The sequence below is a fragment of the Terrapene carolina genome, unplaced genomic scaffold (genome assembly GCF_002925995.2).
Source record: "Terrapene carolina triunguis isolate 2854851 unplaced genomic scaffold, T_m_triunguis-2.0 Scaffold95, whole genome shotgun sequence".
NCBI classification, from domain to species: Eukaryota; Metazoa; Chordata; order Testudines; family Emydidae; genus Terrapene; species Terrapene triunguis.
The window spans coordinates 20,153,795-20,176,163 of NW_020664446.1; the positions used below are offsets into that span (position 1 = coordinate 20,153,795).

Sequence of the window (22,369 nt, forward strand, 5' to 3'; positions counted from 1 at the left end):
GTGACTTTCCTGCAGCCCTCCCAGCCGCTCGCTCTGCTCTGCCGGGGGAGGGGGGAAATCCCGGACATTTTGAGTGATTTACAAATTCCCCCCGGACGCTATTTTTAGCACAAAAAGGAGGACATGTCCGGGTAAATCCGGACGAATGGTAACTCTACCAAAATAAAACCTTATCAGAAGTCTCTTAGGCCTGGTCTACACTACAGGGTTAGGTCGAATTTAGCTGCGTTAGGTCGATTTAAAAATGAATGCGTCCACACAACCAACCCCGTTCCATCGACCTAAAGGGCTCTTAAAATCGACTTCTGTCCCCGGGAAGGGGAGTAGCGCTAATATCGAATTTGCTGGGTCAAATTTGGGGTAGTGCGGACACAAATCAATGGTACTGGCCTCCGGGAGCTATCCCAGAGTGCTCCATTGTGACCGCTCTGGACAGCACTTTGAACTCCGATGCACTAGCCAGGTACACAGGAAAAGCCCTGGGAACTTTTGAATTTCATTTCCTGTTTGGTCAGCGTGGCGAACTCAGCAGCACAGGTGACCATGCAGTCCCCCCAGAATCGTATCATCTCCGTCCCTGAGGTTATCGCAGATTAGAAGGCGAAAAAAACCACACTCGCGCTGACATGATTTCCAAGCTCATGCAGTTCTCCCGCACTGATAGGGCACAGCTTAATGCATGGAGGCATTCAGTGGCAGAGGCCAGGAAAGAATTAAGTGAGTGCAAAGAGCGGAGGCAGGACGAGATGCTGAGGCTAATGGAGGAGCAAACGGACATGATGAAGTGTCTGTTGGGGGAGCAAACGGACATGATGAAGTATCTGTTGCAGCTGCAGGAAAGCCAACAAGAGCACAGACCCCCGCTGCATCCACTGTATAACCGCCTACCCTCCTCCATGTTCCATAGCCTCCTCACCCAAGAACGCAGGTTGGGGGGCCTCCGGGCACCCAGCCACTCCACTCCAGAGGATGGATAAGTGAAAAGTGATATAAATATATGGAGATATACCTATCTCATAGAACCGGAAGGGACCCTGAAAGGTCATGGAGTCCAGCCCCCTGCCTTCACTAGCAGGACCAAGTACTGATTTTGCCCCAGATCCCTAAGTGGCCCCCTCAAGGATTGAACTCACAACCCTGGGTTTAGCAGGCCACTGCTCAAACCACTGAGCTATCCCTCCCCCGATACTTGTATGTTTGTTGATATCACTTTTCAAAACAGACTTATTAGCTAGCAATAAATAAATTACAATGATTTGGACGTGTATATGTGCATCTTTATTTGTTTTTCCTAAAACACTTAATTAGCTTTAAGAAAAAGTGTGAGAGCAGCCACCAGCGTGAGTGGGTGGTTGCACTCTGAGGCCACCAAATAATTTATCTGAAGAACCCCTACGGGTTGCACATATACATAGTAAGAGACTCTCCCCGCCCCGAAGAGCTTATATTCTAAATTGATGACACAAAGGGTGAGGGAAAGGAAGTATTATTAATCCTATTTTACAGATGGGGAACTAAGATACAGAGGTCTTGTCTTGTCAAAGGTCACAGAAAGCCTGCGGCAGAGCAAGGAACTGAAGCCAGGTCTCCTGTATTTCAGTTCAACGTCTTAATTGCAAGCTTATTCTTCTCTTTTTAAAAATGTATATGGCAGCCAGATAAAGATGACAAAAACAGCTATAAATAAAATATCTGTGTTTTTTCATGCAGACAATGCTATAAAAATGAACATGATATAAGTAAGATATATTTACCAGTACTAATAAGAGTCCAGATAATTAGTCACATTGCAGTTCTAGAGATGTTAGAAATATGTTATTTTGGTAAGTGCCTCACAAGAGAAGACAGGTTTGAAAAATGGATTCCATGTTGATTTGTTTCATAAGCAATACCACGATGATGTATGTGCCAATGTTTTTATGTGATATGAAGAGCAGCCTTACAGTCACAGAAATCTCTCTTCCCGCATCATGATAAAAGCTCAACTTCTTTTTATACTTTTTGCTTTCCTTCCCAGGAATGCTCTTGTCCCTTTGCCTATGTATTTTATTGCATAACACAATGACTTTCATAGCAGCCGTACTTAACTGTTAGTTTCAACAGGGAGTCAACATGGAATACCTTCAAAGCTAGTGGCTGTTGAGCCAATTATAGTCCCAAGTGCCTCTGGCATGCTTCTTCATAAAACTGATCCTTGTAGCCCTTGAGAAACTTTAAAACAAAACAAACTTTTCCTGCAACTTTACATAAACAAATTTCTCAGGGCTGTAAGGAACATTTTCTTTAAAACAAACAAACAAACAAAAAACAGAAGCATTTGGGTAGATGAGGAGCTTAAGATAACAAACAACTTGTAAAGTAGCTCAGTTTGAGGCCAAATGAAGTTGACAGTGTCTCTTTTACCAAGCTTGTTGAAGCTCTTAGGGATAGCAGCCATTGCTGCAGGGATGTTGATGTCTCCACAAACGTGCTCCCTTTACCTGCAGAGGCAAGGAGATAGTTCTTTTCCTCTCCTATTTTCTGTAAATAATAGATATAAATATATATTTTTTAAATATGTTTGCACAAACACCATAGCAAACTACTATCATTCCCTCTGTGATGCGAATTATGATCTAGACAGACAGCAAAGAAAATCTGTATTGGACAAAGCAGGACCAATCCCCAGACAGATTTTTGCCCTAGATTCCTAAGTGGCCCCCTCAAGGATTGAGCTCATAACCCTGGGTTTAGCAGGCCAATGCTCAAACCACTGAGCTATCCCTCCCTCAAAGGAGCCCTCCCCCAATCGCTTTTATCTGTGAGAATTAAGTGGTGTACACTCTAGTATGAATGCAAAACTCTGATTTACTATATTGCTAGTGCCTCCATCTTGGCCATTTGGTCATTTTATTTATCAAGATTAACCCCATTTTCCCTACTCTATCTTCCACTGTGAAATAGATTCCTTAGAAAGACCCATGATAAATTAAAGAGATGTTCAAAAAGTAAAATAGATTAGCAGTGTCCTGATCTGGATTGCTTGGTAAACTGGGTGCAAGCAAACAATGTCTGTTTTAATATGTCTAAACATAAATATATGCATCTGGGAACAAAGAAGGTAAGTCATACTTGCAGGATGGTGGCCTCTATCCTGGAAAGCAATGACTCTGAGAAATATTTGGGAGTCAGGGTTGATAATGTGCAGAACATGAGTCCCCACTGTGAAGCGGTTGCCAAAAGAGCTAATACAATCCTGATGTGCATAAACAAGGGTATCTTCAGTAGGAATAGAGAGGTTATTTTACCTCTGTATTTGGTACTGGTGAACCAATACTGGAATACTGTGTCTATTTCTGGCGCCCACAATTCAAGAAGGATATTGATAAATTGGAGAGGGTTCAGAATAGAGCCACAAGAATGATTAAAGAATTAGAAAACATGCCTTATTGGGATAGATTCAAGGAGCTCAATCTATTTAGCTTAACAAAAGAGAAGGTTATGGGAGACTTGATTACAGTCTATCAGTGTCTACATGGGGAACAAATATTTAATAACAGGCTCTTCAGTCTAGCAGAGAAAGGTATAACATGAGCCAACGGCTGGAAATAAGACATACATTTTTAACAGTGAGCATAATTAACCATTGGAACAATTTACCAACAGTCATGGAGTCTCCATCACTGACAATTTTTAAATCAAGATTGGATGTATTTTCTAAAAGATATGTTTGAGGAATTATTTTGGGGAAGTTCTATGGCCTGTGTTATACAGTAGGTCAGATTAGATAATCACAATGGTCCCTTCTGTCCCTAGAATCTATCAATATATGTAATCACTGTCTATCTTAACAAAAACTACTACAAATTATAGACTAACAAATTGCCACACAGATTGAGTTTCAACTTTGAGTCCTTTGTTTACCAGGGGCACACACTGCATGGAGTTCTATATACCACACAGAAACATCAAGTGGATGAATAATATACTGCTAATAAACAAGTAGTTTCAAACCTAAACTTCAGACTACCTTTTTCTCTGGTTATTTTTAATTTGTTGCTTCTTAATAGAGACTTGTATATTTATATTTATTTTATTATTAAGTACCATGATCTATGAGAATGGTGCCATCTAAAGCATACAATAGATATGGGAGTGACATATGCACATCAGGGGGAAAATATGCTTCAGGTACACTTTCAAAGCATTACACAGGTTTAGCCAGGCAACTCCGATGAAAGTCAATGAGAGCAAAGAAAATTTTGAAAATTTACACCCCTGAATAGTGCTATTCAGGGGTAAATTTTCAAAAATTTCTTCCTTCGGTGGACAAGAACAATTGATCGCTCTCCTGTTATATAGCTCTGACTGCGTGCGTAAGAGGATAACCTTTGTAAAGTGGGGGGAATCAGCCAGGGATGCTGCCCCAGCTGTAGGGTGAGGTCAGGCCCAAAGAGATGGACTTATTGATGTGTGGAGGAATATGATGAAATTGGCCTTGTAAGTACAAAATAAAAACCTCAGAACTGCCCTGCTGACAAACTCCTTGATGTGTGTTCTCAACTAGCCATACCCTCATGCAGAAGAGCACTTACTGTGTAAGTGACTTTTGGAGAGGCTAGGTTAGCTTTCTACTTGGCAGAGCAACGTCTTCTGCTCTTCTCCAAAAAACAGGAAACTACTCTCTCGCAGACATTTGGTGCCTAACAATACTGAGCAAAGTAATTATATACCACCCAAAGAAAGGACAGATACTGTCTCATTTTCACCAGTGCAAATTCAGAGTAACTCTAGTGACTTCAGCTGAGCTAAACCTGATTTACAGAGGTGCAACAGAGATCCAAACTTGACTTAAAAGATGCCAATATATATCCATTTCTCAGACTAAATATTCTCTGTTTTTGTTGCTATACTTAGTAAAGTACAAAGTCTATTCTGCAAAGAACATAAGTATTTAAAATAGTCTGGTAGTGTGCAAGTGAAGGTTTTCCCTTTCTGATAATGGGACTCATTTAGCCTAGGTTCACCTTCTCACATCTAGTTTCTTGTTAAAACTATTTTAAAGCTGGTATAAATAGCCTTGCAAAGTAATTCTAACACTAAATGTCAAAAGTGATTGTGGTTTCATCTTGATTTATTCTTCTATATCCCCTAGGCAGGTCAGTCCTCAATCTGAGATACTGAACTGTTTTATAGCATTATTATTTATAAAATTTCTCATTTTTTTTTAACTTCAGGAAAGGCTCCAATGAGACACTCACAACCTGGACCAGAAATACTCAACCTTGACTAACTGCTTTGATATGGAAGAGAGTTGAAAAAAAAAAAAAATAATAATAATAATAAAAAAAATCACACAGTAATTGTGAAGTGATCCTTGTATTACTGTTCTTTCCCAGTGAAGTTGAGTCATTGTGACCGATCATTACATATGCAATAAATAGAAAGCCACGACACAAACATCACCATGTAATCTCAGACAATCTCTCAAGGATGTATTGGCTTTCTAGAGCCCCAATGCCAAAGCAGGGTCTGCTGGCATAGATCCATGCTCCTGTGCAGAGTCCAATTGACATCAACGATGCAAGGGTCCAGCTGCTGATCCCAATGCACAAAGAGAAGGTTACTTACCCTGTGCAGTAACTGAGGTTCTTCAAGACAGTTGTCCCTGTGGGTGCTCCACTTTAGTTGAACCTGCATCCCCGCACTTGCAATCGGAGAATTTCAGTAGCAGTGCCTGTTTTGGTCACACATGTGCTGTCCTCGTCTCGTGCCACCTCTGTCGGTTACGTAGCGCTGTGCGAACAAACCCCCCTCAGTTCCTTTCCTACCACAGAGTCCCTAGCAGAAAAACTTCTGAAGTAAAGGGGAGGAAGGTGGGTAGTGGAGCACCCACAGAGACAACCATCCCAAAGAACCTCAGTTACTGCACAGGGTGAGTAACCTTCTCTTCTTCAAGGGGTCTCCCTGGGGGTGCTCCACTTTAGGTGACTGTAGAACAGTGCTCTTCATTGGATGGGAGGGACTTGGGAGTTGAATTTGTGAAGGATGATAAGACAGTAAGTCCCAGCACAGCATCTGATGTCGAGTGCTGCTCTATTGCATAGTACTCTGTAAATGTATGGGCTGACGCCCAGGTTGCTCCTTTACAGATGTCCATGATGGGTACATTGTTGAGGAAGGCTATCGGCGTAGAAAACGATCTGGTGGAGTGTGTGTAGGTACCTGGTGGGGCTGTAGATGCTGTTGGTGATGATAAAGGTCAGTGCATCCAGACATCCATTTTGAGAGCCTTTGCTTGGTTAGGGCAGCTCCTTTAAATCTTTCCATAATAGAAAAAAATACTTTAGCGGCTTTCTGAAGGGTTTAGTCCTTTCAATGTAAAATGCTAGTGCCCTTCTGATGTCCAGGGTGTAGAACATTGCTTCTCGTTTGTTCACAAGAGGTTTTGGGGAAAACGAGATGATGGAGTAGAGACTCAAATTTCAGGATATAGGTTATGAATATCCTTGAGGAATCATTTAGTGATAGGGTGGGCTGAAGAGACCAGGAGGTCTTTGTGTTTCAGCACCAAGAGCATAGGTATCTAGGAGGGCATTGTTGGTGGTGCTGATGGAATTACAGCAATTGTCGGTGCCATTGATTGAGCGCTATGCAATATCAAGGCAGAAGGTGGCGCCACAGACTGTAGCACTGCTCAGCTGCTCAGTGCCACATATTTGAGCAGCTCCGGAGGGGCCAAGGAATGGAGGATAAGTTGCCCTTTGCTGCTTCTCTCTGAGCCTGCCCGCTTAGGGTCTTTGGCTGTCATGGTACCCATGGTACTGGAGGGTCCCGCCACCTCAGAGGTAGTTGGCTTCAGTGAGGTCGGTACCAAGAGCCTCTGAAGGTTGGGGGTCGTCTCTTTTTAGCTGATTCCCGGAAAGAAGAGGTCGTAGCCCATTTTTTTGCCACCTTTTTGGAAGAGTGATCTTTCCTCTGTGAGGGTGATGGGGAATGTCTGTCAGATGCCATCACTGGAGACCAGTGTCCAGGAGGGGTCCGCGATCCTGGATTGGAAGCCGGGTGCAGAGACTTCTCCATCAAGAGAAGTTTTATCTTAAGCTCCCTCGCTCTTCTGGTGCAAGTCTTAAGATAATGGCAATGAGAGCACTTTTGCGGGATGTGTATCTCACCGAGATAGCGGACAAACTGCGACTGTCTGTCAGAGACCGGGATTGACTCCTGTCAAGTTAATCAATGTTTAAAACCCAGGGATCCAGGCATGCCACTTAGAATAAAGTTTCTCCCATGAGGGAGGATATCTATACTCTGCTAAAGAGTATAATAAGAAATGATACTTAATCTAATAAAAAAAATTCTTCTAAATAAAGAAAAATAAATGAGGAAGAGAAGAGTAGCTAAGCTAACTAACTGGGTTCTAAAATTACTAACTCTAAAACTACATTTTAAGATAAAGGCAAACTCGGAAGCACTGCTGATTGCTCCGTCTCAAGCCAAGGGCGGTAGACAAGGAACTGGGGCGGGGGAGTGGTCACACCGTGCTATATAACCACCAGAGTCAGTGCGAGATGGGGACAGCACAGGTGCGACCCAAACAGGCACTCCTACTGAAATTCTCTGATCGCAGGTGCAGGGACGCAGATTCACCTAAAGTGGAGCACCCACAGGGACACTTCTTGAAGAATAATAGGGCCTGTTACTCCTCTGGTTTAACAAATTGGTATCCATCCAAGAAACTGCACGATTAGTAGTTCCAAAGAAGACCCCAAAAAACTCTCATATACCTCAGCCACCAAGCCAGACTTGATTATTTGTGGGATGCGCAGTCACCTATAGTCCTACAAACATAAATCACTATTGGCATGAGGGGATTTGAGCTGAGGGGCTCTCCTGGAAAATCTGTGAGGAATATCTACCAAACTCCTTAGACATTTGACACTTCTTGGGGTAATGCGATCTAAAGTATAAAACAGTTGAATGATAAAGCTTACAAAAGTAGCAATTGATTAGATATTAGAATCAAAGAAGTCAGAGATTGCTAATATCATTAGATCATCCATTTTATATTCATACAAAAGAGTATTCCTCATAGGACATTTTCTAGTATTTTGTCCAGTCTAGTTTAAGAACTCCCAAGGAATGAAGCTTCCACCAGTTCCTTTGGGCAGCTACTCCAAAGCCAAGCACATCTCACCGTCTGGCATATTTTCCTAATATTCAGTCTAAATTGTTCCTTTTTTAATGTAATCCCATTTCTAGAAATACCTATACTGTACCACACAAAATAGAGACTCGTCTCCTCCTTGGTGTTAACACCTTCAAATACAGGTATTTGTAAACCATTGTCATGCCCTGCTTAAAACACAGATGAGTTTAATATTAAATATAAAAATCAAACTTTCCTCATACACTCATTCAAATTTTCTATAACCCAAACAATCTGTTCCAGTTTAGTGCAAAAATTAAACACAATATTCCTGGTCCAATCATGTTGAGACAGACTGTTCCTGCTTGCTCCATGAAAGGGATATGCAGCATAAAATGGCAATAGTTTTTTTTTTCCTGAAGCCATATCACATTACACCTAATGTTTAATTTGCTGTCCAATATCTCTCCTACCTCCTTCAGTATTACCGTTTCCCCCATCGCTTCCTTCTCCTAGGTGTATGCGTTTCAAATAATTCTCCTGTTATTTAAGGTTCTGGCTATTTTCCCCCCAGATGTCTTATAGAAACTTGCATTTTTCAAAGACAACTCTTATTTTGGCATTTTCTGCTCATGTTTCTTATCTCTATATCGCTATGTATTATTTCTTTGGTCTCACAGCTCTTTCCAGTTTGGGATAGATTGGGTCATCACAGTTGTCCAAATTTAACCAAAAGGATTTTAATTATACTGCATGCTCCTCTGGTAAGGGACCACGTCTATGTATTTGTACAGTACCTAGCATAATAGGATGCTAATCAAATACATGTAATAAGTAACAATATTAATGAGGCCTTCTGCAATCTTATTAGCTTTGTTTACCTTATGCTAAGATTGCTGCTTAAGTTATATTTTAAATGATTATTTTCTAAAGGATGAAGATGGAAATCTTTGTTAAATGTATATTTCTTCATACTGAAAACTATGTACAGAATAAAAATGTCAGTTTTAATGAGTTTCTCTTAAAAACATATGTTGGAGACTGTCTATGTCACAGAGAAACAGTATACTTAAAATGCAGACACTGTACAACAAAATACAAATATTTATAAAATTAAGTATTCATTATAAATCCAAAGGCTTGTAAATTAGCTTATAAAAGACACTGTATATACTACACAGTGTCAAATATAGGAGAACATCTATTATCCAGTAACTGCAAATGCTGTGTGGTTTCAAATCATTGGGCCCCATTCTGCAATTCTTAGTCAGCCAAAACACCAATTGGAAACATCATAATGGTGTTATTTTGAAGTGAACAGGAGTTCTGCTTAACTAAAGCTACAGAATTGGGTCCATAATGCAGTAACTGAGGCTTTTATATTTCAGCTTGCATCTGTTTAATTTTGCACATTCTGGCCCCTGAGCAATTAGAGTCAATGAATTCTTGATCAACTCCCAGTTGCTGACCATCTTCATTATCACTGACCACCACAAAAACTAACAGCAATTTTTTTTTTAAGTACATCAGAAGCAGGAAGCCTGCCAAACAATCATTGGGGTCACTGGACAACCAAAGGGCTAAAGAAGCACTCAAGGAAGACAAGGCCATTGGAAAGAAGCTAAATTAATTCTTTGCATCAGTCTTCACTGCAGAGGATGTGAGGGAGATTCCCAAATCTGAGCTATTCTTTTTAGATGACAAATCTGAGGAACCATCCCAGACTGAGGTGTCAATTGAGGTAGGTTTGGAACAAATTGATATATTAAACAGTAATATGTCACCAGGACCAGATGATATTCACCCAATGCTTCTGAAGGAACTCAAATATGAAATTGCAAAACTGCTAACTGAGGTACGTAACCTATCACTTAAAGCAGCCTCTGTACCAGATGACTGGAGGATAGCTAATATAACATTAAATTTTAAAAACGGCTCAAGAGGCAATCCTGGCAATTACAGGCTAGTAAACCTAACTTCAATACCAGGCAAACTGGTTGAAATTCTGGTAAAGAACAGAATGATCAGACACATAGATGAACACAATATGTTGGGGAACTGTCAACATGGTTTTTTAATGCCTCATCAGTTTATTAGAATCCTTTGAGGGTGTCAACAAGCATGAGGACAAGGGTAATCCAGTTGCTATAGTGTAGCTGGACTTTCAGAAAGCATTTGACAAGGTCCCACACAAAAGGCTCATAAGCAAAGTAAGCAGTCATGGAATAAGAGGGAAGGTCCTCTCATGGATCAGCAACCTGGGGTTCTGGCTGCCAGCAGGGTTCCAGACGCAGGCCCCACTCAGCCCACTGCCGGCCTAGGTGAATGGAACCCCAGGCCCTCAGCGGGCTGAGCAGGCCGGCGGCTTAAGATCAGCATTTTAATTTAATTTTAAATGAAGCTTCTTAAACATTTTGAAACCCTTGTTTACTTTACATACAACAGTAGTTTAATTATATTATATATAGACTTATAGAGAGAGACCTTCTAAAAAACCTTAAAATGTATTACCGGCATGCGAAACCTTAAATTAAAGTGAATAAATGAAGACTCGGCACACCACTTCTGAAAGGTTGCCGACCCCTGTGTTAGAAGTTCTTCATTTTATGATCATTATCTAAACTATCATGAAGGATGGTGGGTTCCTTAAAGCTAGCATTTATAAGCAGTGTTCAACAGTGGCTAGAAACTAGGCATAATATAAATGAATATTCCATGCAAAAGCTACATTAACCCTTTGCCCCTAAAGTGCTATTCATTGCCTACAATGGCTGTGTAATCAAAGACTTGCAGTGCTCTCATTGCACTCAAGTTCCCAGATAGCCTGCCTCTCCTGCTCATTATGTAAAAATCAGATCAAGCAACCAGTCCAGAATCATGATCATATTTTCAGTTATTTGGTCAAAACACACAAGTGAAATGGTCATAAGGACAAATAACTAGTGTGACTGTAAAACATACCCTTAATTAAATAGAAACATTACATTCTGCCATACATACACTAGACTGAATTAACAATCTGTACATAACTGTGCAATACTGATAAGTGTTCAATCTTATGGACACATCAGCGGAATCTCTACACTTCAGGTTGCATGGAGATTTGCACTTTAAAGCACTATTAAAATCTCTCAGTTTCACACTTTAATTGTTGAATTTAATTTCCAGTTTTGCCACAATGACCCTTCAGACGACAATGGAATTTTAGTTTTTATTTAGAAAAGTATAAAATTTAGTATATTTTTTGTAAAATAAACTAAATTTGGACAGGATATATTTTTAAATGCTCCCTCTTGAAAATTTCCCCATTTCCCCCCATATTTCATTAGGTTTCATTAGCTAAATAACCAGAGTCCCCATCAAGGAACATGATGGGACTCAAAGTCATTCGTCAGCTGTTCGGGATGAGAGGAAAATAGATGGACTATGTGGGTGGTGGAGGGAGGCACTGAAGGCTGAGAAGGGGAACCGATGAGTGCCATATAAATGGGAGACAAACCCTCAGCTGGTGTACATTGTTGTATTTATGACAAATTACACCAAAGAATCTGCCCTGGAGTGTTGAATCACTTAACTGCATATTTCCTTGCAGTTTCTGATCTGTAGGCTATAAAGTCTAGTAACCTTAATGTTAATGAAATTCTTGTGTGAGAATGTAATGGCACATATTTTAGGTCTGGTTCTTTTCTGCTGAGTTGAAGTATCTGTACAAAAGGACAGGTTTCAGAGTAGCAGCCGTATTAGTCTGTATCCGCAAAAAGAACAGGAGTACTTGTGGCACCTTAGAGACTAGCAAATTTATTAGAGCATAAGCTTTCGTGGGCTACAGCCCACTTCTTCCCACGAAAGCTTATGCTCTAATAAATTTGTTAGTCTCTAAGGTGCCACAAGTACTCCTGTTCTTTTTGGACAAAAGGAGTAAAACATTTGGATGTTCTAACTTCCTAAATCAATATATCATTAAGGCAAGTACAGACCATTAGTGTTAGTTTAAATCTAAAGAAAGCACATCTGACATTATTAAAGCTAACAATGTAATTGCAATGGAAACCTAAATACATTGCTAAGTACAAGATCTACAACTTTGTTTTTTTTTATTTGATTAATACACAAATGTGAGGAAGCACTAAATAATGCATGCTTTGTTTAAGACATAATAGGCTATGTTTATACCTGTTGTTTAGCAGAGAAATTTTGGTAAGATCTCCAGTTATTTTTTAATTTTTGTGTATTATTATTTTTTCAATGTGGAATGACTAACACTCCATCCACTTAACAAACAGGCCTTAGATATAAATAAATAAATAAATAAATCCTTAGAGAAATGTATGAGTGTTGTTAGGAACGTCGATCATCATTGGAAAAAAAACTCTGCATATATACTGCAAATGTCATTTTCAGAAACAGAGGTGCATTTCTCCCCCTTCCTCCCCCTCCCCCCGCCCCCAGTTTCTGCCATATGCCGCCTAGTGGCATCAGTATTAAAAAAAATCCCCAGTATTTTACAGTATTTACGGTCATTTAAAGGACACTGTGGTTATTGTGGGGTAGAGATTAAATGATTTGTCAATTGATTTTGAAACTGTCTACGTATGTCAAACTGATTGGTTTCGCAACTGGTTTTGAACTCTGAATAATATAAAGTGACATTTTCTGTCTACCTTGCGGATTTTGTTTCTCAACAAAAAATGTATCTCCAGCTTTGATTACGCTTCAGACATCACTTTTACTTAGTGTTCCGCATTTTCAGTTTCCTTTTATCAATCCACTCAGTATTTTTGCGGTACTTATTTTTGTTATACACTAAAGCTTTATGCGATTAGGGTGACCAGATGTCCCGATTTTATAGGGACAGTCCCGACTTTTGGGTCTTTTTCTTATATAGGCTCCTATTACCCCCCACCCCCGTCCCGATTTTTCACATTTGCTGATTGGTCACCCTATATGCGATTGTTGTGTCCTGCAGCTCTGACACTGAAGCAGTTCCACAGTGTAAAACACAGAACACATACACAGTGGAGGTCGGAAAACCAAACAACATTAATATTGCGCTATGATTGGCTCACAAGGAGACGCTGCCTGCCTATCTCTTTGCGTCCGTTTAGTTTGGCACTGAATTTAAACAATCAATCCTCCACAGATAAAGATATGTAATGCCCCCATCCACCCGGTTACCTCCTTTGGGTGCCAATCTCCTTTCGGGTTTGGATGGATGGGCATGGGTTCTTCTGGATCCCCACCCAGCTAGTCCTGCCCTTTCTTTGGCTGGGTCCAGATTTCTCCCAAAATGGCTTCTCCCGCCTCCAGGGCTCCCAGGGAAGGGCTTCTCACTCCCTATTGATCAGGCTAGCTCTTCTTCCTGGGCTTTCCCTTGTCAGTGATGCGACTCTGCCCCTTCGTCTGAGCTGGCACACCTGCAATCCTTCCCCAAACCAACAGAGGCCCCACTGTTCTACACAGTGTCTTTCCTCTCTTCCTCTCGGTTGCCTAGCAGACTGAGTCTGCCCTTGGCTCCCCATTCCTACCTGGGACTGTGTGCCTCTCCCGAACTACCAGCACACAGAGCCCCCGGAACCCAGGTAAGCTTCTTGGGGTTACAGATAGATAAGGTAAAACGGTAAACATGGGGTGAAAACGCAAATCTATCAAGAAAATCAGTGGTTAGAAATTTTCAGGAAAAGTAAAGACAGGAGCGATGCATTGTGCTGTAAATACTCCAGCATTGAGGTCAGTGCTCGCATTGACAGAATAAAGGAGCATGTTGAAAGCAAGCAACACAAGAAGCTTAAGGAAGAAAGTGGGCTTCGGGATAAACAGTCAATATAAGGAGCTTTAACCAGAGCTTTAATGAAAGAGAGGACATAGCACAACTGTATCAATGAATTTGTGCATGCTCTTTGTTTCACCGGACAACCACTGTTAATAGTAGAGGGACCTATTGGTGACTTTGTGCATCAATAATGTCCAGCAGCAAAAACCCTTCCTAATGCAGACAACCTCACTCATAAGTATCTGAAAGAAAAAGACAATGCTTTAGTATCTAAACTGATGTAATGAACTGATGGAAATGTGGTGTCTAGTCTGATTTTTGATGAGTTTCCTGATGCTTTGGACCGTCCAATTCTTAGCCTTTTGTTTTCATTTTTTTTATTTCAAAGCGAATAAACCCACATTGTTTTGTGCTGATATGACAGTCATCCCCTCTGCTGACAGACATTTTCTCGACACAGCAATAACTGACATGTTGGAGATGTACCAACTAACTTGGGAAAATGTGGCCATAACTAACACATATTCTGCTTCCTACGAGGCTAAGTTTTCCCAGGAGATTAAACTCAATCAGAAACCAGTGCTGCTGTGTATTACTTGTCCTGCTCATCTAACTAACTCTGCACTGTCAGCAGCTACTGCTACAGAAGAAATGAAAGACATGAAATCTTTATCATTGGATTTGGGGCCATTTTCAAGCATGCGAACAAGTCGAAGGCTTTGTTTAACACAGTGCAAGATGAGTGTAGAGCCAACTGCCAATTACACTGCTCTACAGCCAAAATGCTTCTGAAATAAATGTAGTCAAACTTTACTAATTCTGGGTCACTGAGAACAAAAATGATGCTTAAAATTGTTGATTGGCTCTAGTTTTCAAGATATGCTATTGGGTCAGTATATACGACCCTTGACTTGGGAATGGCGGAGGATAAGTGAGTTATAAAGGGAAAGGATCTCAATTTAAACCAGAAATGACTAAAATACATCTTTGACTGGATCTATGAATAAATCTATGACTGGGTTTGGACAGTACTTGCTTTTTAGGCAAAACAATGAATGATGCAATCTGAAGCTGGTATTGCGTCATAAATGATATGAATTGCATCATGTTATTCCTAGAAGTCATGGATGATGCAATCATAACGAAGCTTACATCACTCTGCTGAACAAATTGCCCTAGATCAGCTCTAGAAATCATACAGTGTCGTGCTCTCTTATTTGTCAGTGTTTGATTTTGCAAAGGGACACATTTCTGTTTAGCCAAAGTGAGCAGAGATGCCTCATACTTGTGTGAACAGTGCAGATAACTTCTGCTATGTTTGTGGTGAAGTGACTTTTGCATCACAAAAGCGCAGTATAACCACTATGGTTAAGAAAGCCTCTCACCTTTATTTTGGCTGCAAAATTGGAGATCAGGACAAGAGGTGGGCCCCACACATATGCTGCAACATTTGTGCAACAAATCTTCACCAGTGGTTGAACAGGAAAAGGAAATCTATGCCTTTTGCAGTGCCAATGATTTGGAGAGAGCCAACAGATCATACCAGCAATTGTTACTTCTGCATGGTGCCTCCAGTTGGGAAAGGTGTGTCAAAGAAGAAAAAGTGGACTGTGCATTATCCAAACATTCCATCAGCTATATGCCCAGTACCCCACGGAGAAGGACTGCCGGTTCCTGATGCACCAGAATCATTCTCACTTGAGTCAGACGAGGAAGAGGAAGAGGATGAAACTTCTGGTCCTGAACCATCAATGTCACAGGACCTACATTTTCTCCCATCCTCCTCCTCTGAACCACACCTCATAACACAAGGTGAACTGAATGACCTTGTCGGGGATTTGGAACTACCCAAGAGTAAGGCAGAGCTGTTGGGCTCCAGACTACAGCAGTGGAATCTCCTGGCAGGTGATGTTAGGGTTTCCATGTTCCGTGACCATCAAAAGGATCTTGTCCCATTCTTCTTCATGGAAGGTGATCTTGTAGCCTGCAACAACATTGATGGTGTGATGGCAGCCCTCAGCATCGTTCATAATCCAGATGAGTGGAGATTGTTCATTGATTCATCGAAGACGAGTCTTAAAACTGTTTTACTGCATAATGGCAATGTTTTGCCATCAATTCCAGTTGGTCATGCAGTCCATATGAAGGAAACCTATGACAACATGAAACAACTTTTGAGGTGCATAAATTATGACCAACATCAGTGGCAGCTTTGTGGCGATTTGAAGGTTGTTGCTCTCTTGCTTGGTCTGCAGACTGGATACACAAAGTACTGCTGTTTTCTCTGCGAATGGGATAGTCGTGCAAGAGATTCCCACTACATCAAGAAAGATTGGCCCCTCCGACAGTCATTGGAGCCTGGGAGGAAAAGTGTTCAGCATCCACCACTTGTTGAATCAAGGAAGATTTTGTTACCACCCTTACACATCAAGCTGGGTCTGATGAAGAACTTTGTCAAGGCCATTGACAAAACACAAGCAGCTTTCAAGTACCTCCGTGGAAAATTTCCAAGGTTAAGTGAAGCTAAGATAAAGGAAGGTGTCTTTGTTGGTCCTCAGATTCGTGAACTTCTTCGAGATGATGCATTTGACCATGCACTGCGTGGCAAGGAAAAGACGGCATGGAAAGCCTTCCAGTTAGTGGCAATAAATTTTCTCGGAAACAACAAGGCAGACAACTACAGGTTGTTGGTGGAAAACCTCCTCAAGGCATACAAAAGCCTTGGTTGCATCATGTCACTAAAGATACATTTTTTGCACTCTCATCTAGATTTTTTTCCACCGAACTGCGGAGCAGTGAGCGACGAGCATGGCGAGCGATTTCACCAGGACATTGCAACAATGGAGAAACACTATCAGGGCAAATGGAGCCCATCAATGCTTGCAGACTATTGCTGGACAGTGACAAGAGATGCTCCATTTAATGAATACAAGAGACAAGCCAAGAAGCGCCGAGTAGACACTGAATAGGACTAAACTATGTACATAATAGTTTTTTGCCTTTTGTTTCATAATAAATTTTATTTATATAACCCTTTTGCTGATTTTTAAAGTGTTACATAAACAGGACAGGTGAAATATTATCATGTAAAGCAACCATAAACACATGAAAAGACCTAGGGTTACAATTTATGATTAAAACTCTACTATCTACACAATATACATAGACATAAAATGTAAAAACTTAAATATCTTAGAAACAGTAGCCAGTTGTTTTAATTGTCATATTTGAATTCAGCACATCAAAATACATAATAAATAGCACATTTTATCTCTGAAGCAGACGACTTCTCAAAAATTGTAGACCAGTGTTACCTACCCCTGTTGAGCCACATCTGTGGATGAGCTTGTACTTCACTGCCTGTCATGTAAATAATGCGTGGACTATGCTAATATGTCTCCTAGATCATCCGGAGTTTGTTGGTTCTAAAGCAGAAACTCTAAAGGGACTGGCAAATCCAAAATAACTGCCAGATTCTAAGCACCAAGGTAATGTTAATTGCTGAAAACTTGGAATCACTGTGTGACATGCAGAAAACACTGGAGTTTTCTCTAACTACTGCCCACATGTTTGCCAATACAGATGTTTACTGGATCCTGACAACCAAAATCTCAGCTAAACTAAGCACAAAAGCTGAAGGAGAAACACACAGCGAGAAAACTCATCTGTTTCTGGAAATCTTTCCCACCCCCGGAACATGTGAAAACCAAAAAAGCGTTTAAAACCTTTAACACAAAACTCAGTGAGAAATGGGAAATGACCATGGCCCATAATCTGAATCCCCAATATCCAAAATATTTTTTTGAATGTCATCCAGCTGTTGCACCTCTTCCTCAAGGTGAAATTTACAGCAGACTATGGGTCTTTATGCCAGAGTGTTTCAACCATTTGCCACTAAAGAAATTTCAAATCTGAAAGGGGAATTTACTACATACATGAACTTGCCTAATCCTGACAATACAAAACTGGATGTGCTGGTTTTCTGGAACAATCATCAAGACACACTTCTCAACTTCAACAAAGCAGCACAGCAAGCTTTGAGTGTACCCCCTGGATCTGTTGATGCACAGTGCTTATTTTCGAAGTTGGACTACCTTCAAGCAGCAAGAGGCTCAACATGAGTGAGGATACTTCGAAGAAAATTATGCGAGCATACGGAAACCAGGATTTCTGGAAAAACTACTAGCTCTGAGAGAGACAAAATATACCTTTGTACATTAAAAAAAAGTTTCAATTATACTGTAGTAAAATGTGTATATTTAAAAAGTTTTTGTTTTCCTTTGCCCCCTCCCTTCCCCCAATTTTTCCCGGTTTTTTAATTTTTAACCAGATTTCATCCCAGTTTTAATGTTTGGAAAGTAAACACTGAAAAAAATCCCAGATTTTTTTTTCTTACAAATAAAAACTGAAAATGTGAAACAATAGTTTTATTTTAAAATTACCAGCCTGTCTCAAGCAAAGAAATTAAGATCTGAGCAGCTTCCAATTTCTATCTTGACAGTAATTTTAGGAAAAACTAATGTCAAAAATTAACAGGTAAGAAAAGCAAGAGTAAAATTTGGCTGCACCAAACTGTTTAAGCAAATTGCCTGTATTGATTAAATGAACTGAAAAAAGTATCAATAATATATGATGCATATATACAGTACTAGACTATGCATCTATAACAAGAGTCTTGTTAGTACTGGTGGTGGATTGTCTAGTCCAATCCTTGTATTCTAAGCACATGAAATAAAAGCAGAATGTTGATATTTCAGTTATCTTTTCCTTTGTACACTTTCCAACCATTGTAGTTTTAGCTTTGTAAAGATAATTAAGTCCATTATAGCATCTTCAGTTATAACAGCACAATTATAAGTATTTTGTAATGCAAATTTCAACTGGTTAGTCACATTCCTATTATAAACCCTCATGTAAAACATTTTGCATTTGTAACTGGACTTTCTATCACAATTCTTGAACCATAAAATCAATTTGTGGTTGACTTCAGAATATAGCACTGGGCTCCATGTTGACTAGATTTACAAACACAAGTATGTTGTTCTGGCTCCCCCAGGTTCCAGTGTCATCAGAAATCTGGTAGTTCACTGACCTTTCATACAAGTTGTTCCTTCTTTTCAGCATTTAAATTAATTTTCTTTTTCTTGGCATGTGAAGAGCTAATTGACTACTTTGACTCAATGCCCAGGAGTGTGAAGTGGCACCAGCAGCAGAGAATACGAAAGGAGAGCCATGGCATCAGAGGTGACACCATTTGCATCACTAACATGAACAAAACATTTTAAGACAGTTATACCATAGTATAGGGTGAAAAATACCAATTTTTATGATTAGTGGTTCAAGGAGATGTTCCCTTTTTGGCAAAAATCAAAAGTAGTCTATAGTCAGCATTAAGTCTAGTACTATTCAATTAGACATTTGTTGACACAAATGAGTAAATGAGGGCATTTTTCAGGTACTCCTTCAAAATATTTACTCTTCGTGAGTAATTCCAATGAATACAGGGCTTTGAATTTCAGCCTATAACTTGTTCTTTTGATTACTCTGGTTTTATAAGTAGATGATCATTTTCTGGACACAAAACAAAAGGTGTATGTTTGAGCGGCATCAGATGATAAAGATCTTCCAGGGATAATCATTCCAACTGATTCTATTTTAATGATACATTTACAAGCAAACTAAAGCACTGTCTCCAAAGCAAGGGTTACAGAATGAAATCTATATCTGAAGGTTTCATAACTATGTAGACAGTACCATCCTAAAATACTGTTCTGTTAACCTACAACTCAAACTGGGATCCCTGCAGAGCAAGGCTGTAGTATTATGATAAAACAAGGAGTACAACAAAAGGAAGATCACATGTGACATCTCCAAAGTTCCGACTGATTCATAGCATAAAAGAGTCAACCATAATAAGCGGTCACTAAACCTTGATTATATTCTCAATAAATGCATACTATGAAGCTATTTTGAATTGTCAACCACTTGCCCTTAAGAAACATCTTTCATCATCTAAAAATATGCATCACTGAATGAGAATAGCCATCCACAATTTTATTCAAGGTACGTGCACGCTGCCTGAGTTAACTGAAGGAAAATGCTCCAGATAAAAACAGTTTTACAAATGTCTTCTCTTACAAATCACCGTAAAACTACTGTAGTTAGCCAATTGGCAGTTCTCAGGCAGACAGGCATCAACCCAATAGGCAGCCCAGCACAATGACAGCAAAAATTGCATTATTGTAGTAATTATGCATTTTTCCAAGGCCTCGCTACAGCTGGCTAACATTTTCACATTTTTAAAAAGTCAAGTACCCCTGATCTGTTTACAGGGTGGAAATGCTGAATAGCTCAGCATCTAGGCTAAATCCCTGAGCATGCATATTAAGAAATGACTAACCAAGAATGTACATAAAGAAGAGTAGACAACACACCTTAACACATTACCTAGTATTTGCCCAGAGGGAGTTTAAACACTTCACTGTTAAGACCTGCTCAATCAAGTATGCTGGTCCTCCTTTCTTTGATACAAAGATATTCTGGGCAGTTACTGTCGTACTTCACTTTGCAATGGGGGGGGGAGGAGGGAAGGGGGAAATAAGTTAAAGCATCTTGCCATCACCAGCAGTTGCTACTGAAAATTGTCAGCAAGAACCACCAGCACATGACAAAATCTTTTTTTCCTTCTGTATGGAGACTGTGACCAACACAAAGAGCATCAAAACCAACAAGGATGGATATTTGCAGACCTCTCTCAAAGCAAATAAAACACAAACTCTTTCTAGCACGAAATCTGATCACACAAATCTACATACCTGCACACAGAAACCCAACTCCCCTACAAGTACCGCTATAGCCCTCTCTGTTATAGACATAGCCCATAGAGATCCTCCCTAACTCCTGTATATATACATCGCAACACACATTCACATACACACCCCTGTAGGAGCACACTCTCTCCACCCCCCTATGCATACACACCTTTAACCCCTCCCCCAGCAGATCTTATTACAATACATAAAGTAATAGCTAAGCTTATCAAGCTGATCTTAATGTAAAGGTTGAAATATCACAGTATCAGCAAGTCATTACTGTAACAAAGCAAAAAACCTGCTACCTCACAGCGGTGTGTGGTTTCATGTCCTTAGGGCAGTAAACAGGAAACACAGATCTCGAAATAGCTAATGCAGTAATGAAACAGATATGCAAGAAACGGGTGGATGGTTATGTTAAATGCCTGCTTTACACACCTTATTGTGTATGTTCGATAAGTAAAATCCCTGCTCAGCCCTCATGAGTCCTCTGTGTGTGTGGTGAGGCTGCAATGCCTGTTCTGCACTCCTCAGAGTGTGTGTGTGTTGTGTAGGTATAATGCCAGCTCTGCGCTCCTCAGTGTGTGTGTGTGTGTTGTGCAGGCACAATACCTGCTCTGCAGTCAGTGTGTGTGTTGTGCCGGTAGGATGCTGGGTCTGCACTCTGTGTGTTGTGCAAGTACAATACCTGCTCTGCAGTTAGTGTGTGTGTTGTGCGGGTAGGATGCTGAGTCTGCACTCAGTGTGTGTGTGTTGTGCAGGTACAATACCTGCTCTGCACTCAGTGTGTGTGTTGTGCAGGTAGGATGCTGGGTCTGCACTCAGTGTGTGTGTGTGTGGTGCAGGTAGTGCGATGCCTGCTCTAGCACGCTGGGTGCGAGGACAGCGGCAGCCCTTCTGCAGAAGTTCCCCGGCGCCTCCCGTGAGCCAAAACTTGGGGCGCTCCTCTGCTGTTCGCTGAGAAATGCACGTCGGGTCCCTGCCTCCCCCCTGCCCTGCCCGCAATCCCTGAGGCAGCAACTTCTCCAAGCGGAGCCGGCCAGAGACATGAGCCGCTGCCGCCGCATCCCTCCTACCGCCCGCTGCACCTTTCCGAGCTCCCCGGGCTGCAGCCTCCCGCCCCGCCCCGCTCCGCTCCGGCGGGCAGAGAGCGGCACGCGGCACTCACCGCTTCTCGCCGGGCTTCTCGCCACACTTCCCCAGAGGGCGGCGCCGGCTCCGCTCCGCCGCCCGGCTCCGCTCTGCCTCCAGCCCCGCAGCCGCTAAGCGGGACGCTGGGCAGTGGGGTGGGTCCGACCTGCCCCCGCTCGGCGTAGCGACTGGTCTGCAGAGCCAGCCAGACACCGCCGCCGCCCGCCAGTCCCCAGCAGCGGCGGCGAGCCCAGCCGGCGCTGAGGAGCCAGGCAGCAGCGGCCACGTGAAGCTGCGGGCGGCGGCGGCGGCAGGCAGGGGCTTGCCAAGCGTGCTGCTGCCGCCGCTGTTCCACGAGGAATGGGCGCTTCCCCGCCGTGCCCCTTCCCCCGGCCCGGGCTAGGGCAGGGGGCGGAAGTTTGCGCTTGGAGAGGAGCTGCGAAGCCCCGGCCAGCGGATTGCAGCCCACGCGTGAAACACTCGCCTAGGTCAGGGCATGGCGTCTTGCATGTGCAGCGCCAGGCGCAA

The 22,369-nt window shown here is 41.5% G+C and overlaps 1 protein-coding gene across 3 annotated transcripts in view; it reads right to left on the bottom strand.

Moving 5' to 3' along the window:
• CHST15 (carbohydrate sulfotransferase 15) overlaps window positions 1–21,245 on the bottom strand; it is a 78,673-nt gene extending 57,428 nt beyond the window's left edge. The window contains exon 1 of one of the 3 annotated variants that reach the window (XM_024194629.3): window positions 21,149–21,245. The gene's annotated coding sequence lies outside the window, so the exon portion shown is untranslated. Of the gene's footprint in view, window positions 1–20,713; window positions 20,750–21,015; window positions 21,113–21,148 lie in introns of those variants that run through there. The other 2 variants (XM_024194626.3, XM_024194631.3) reach the window with 2 other exon arrangements.
• Window positions 21,246–22,369: the final 1,124 nt, after the last annotated feature.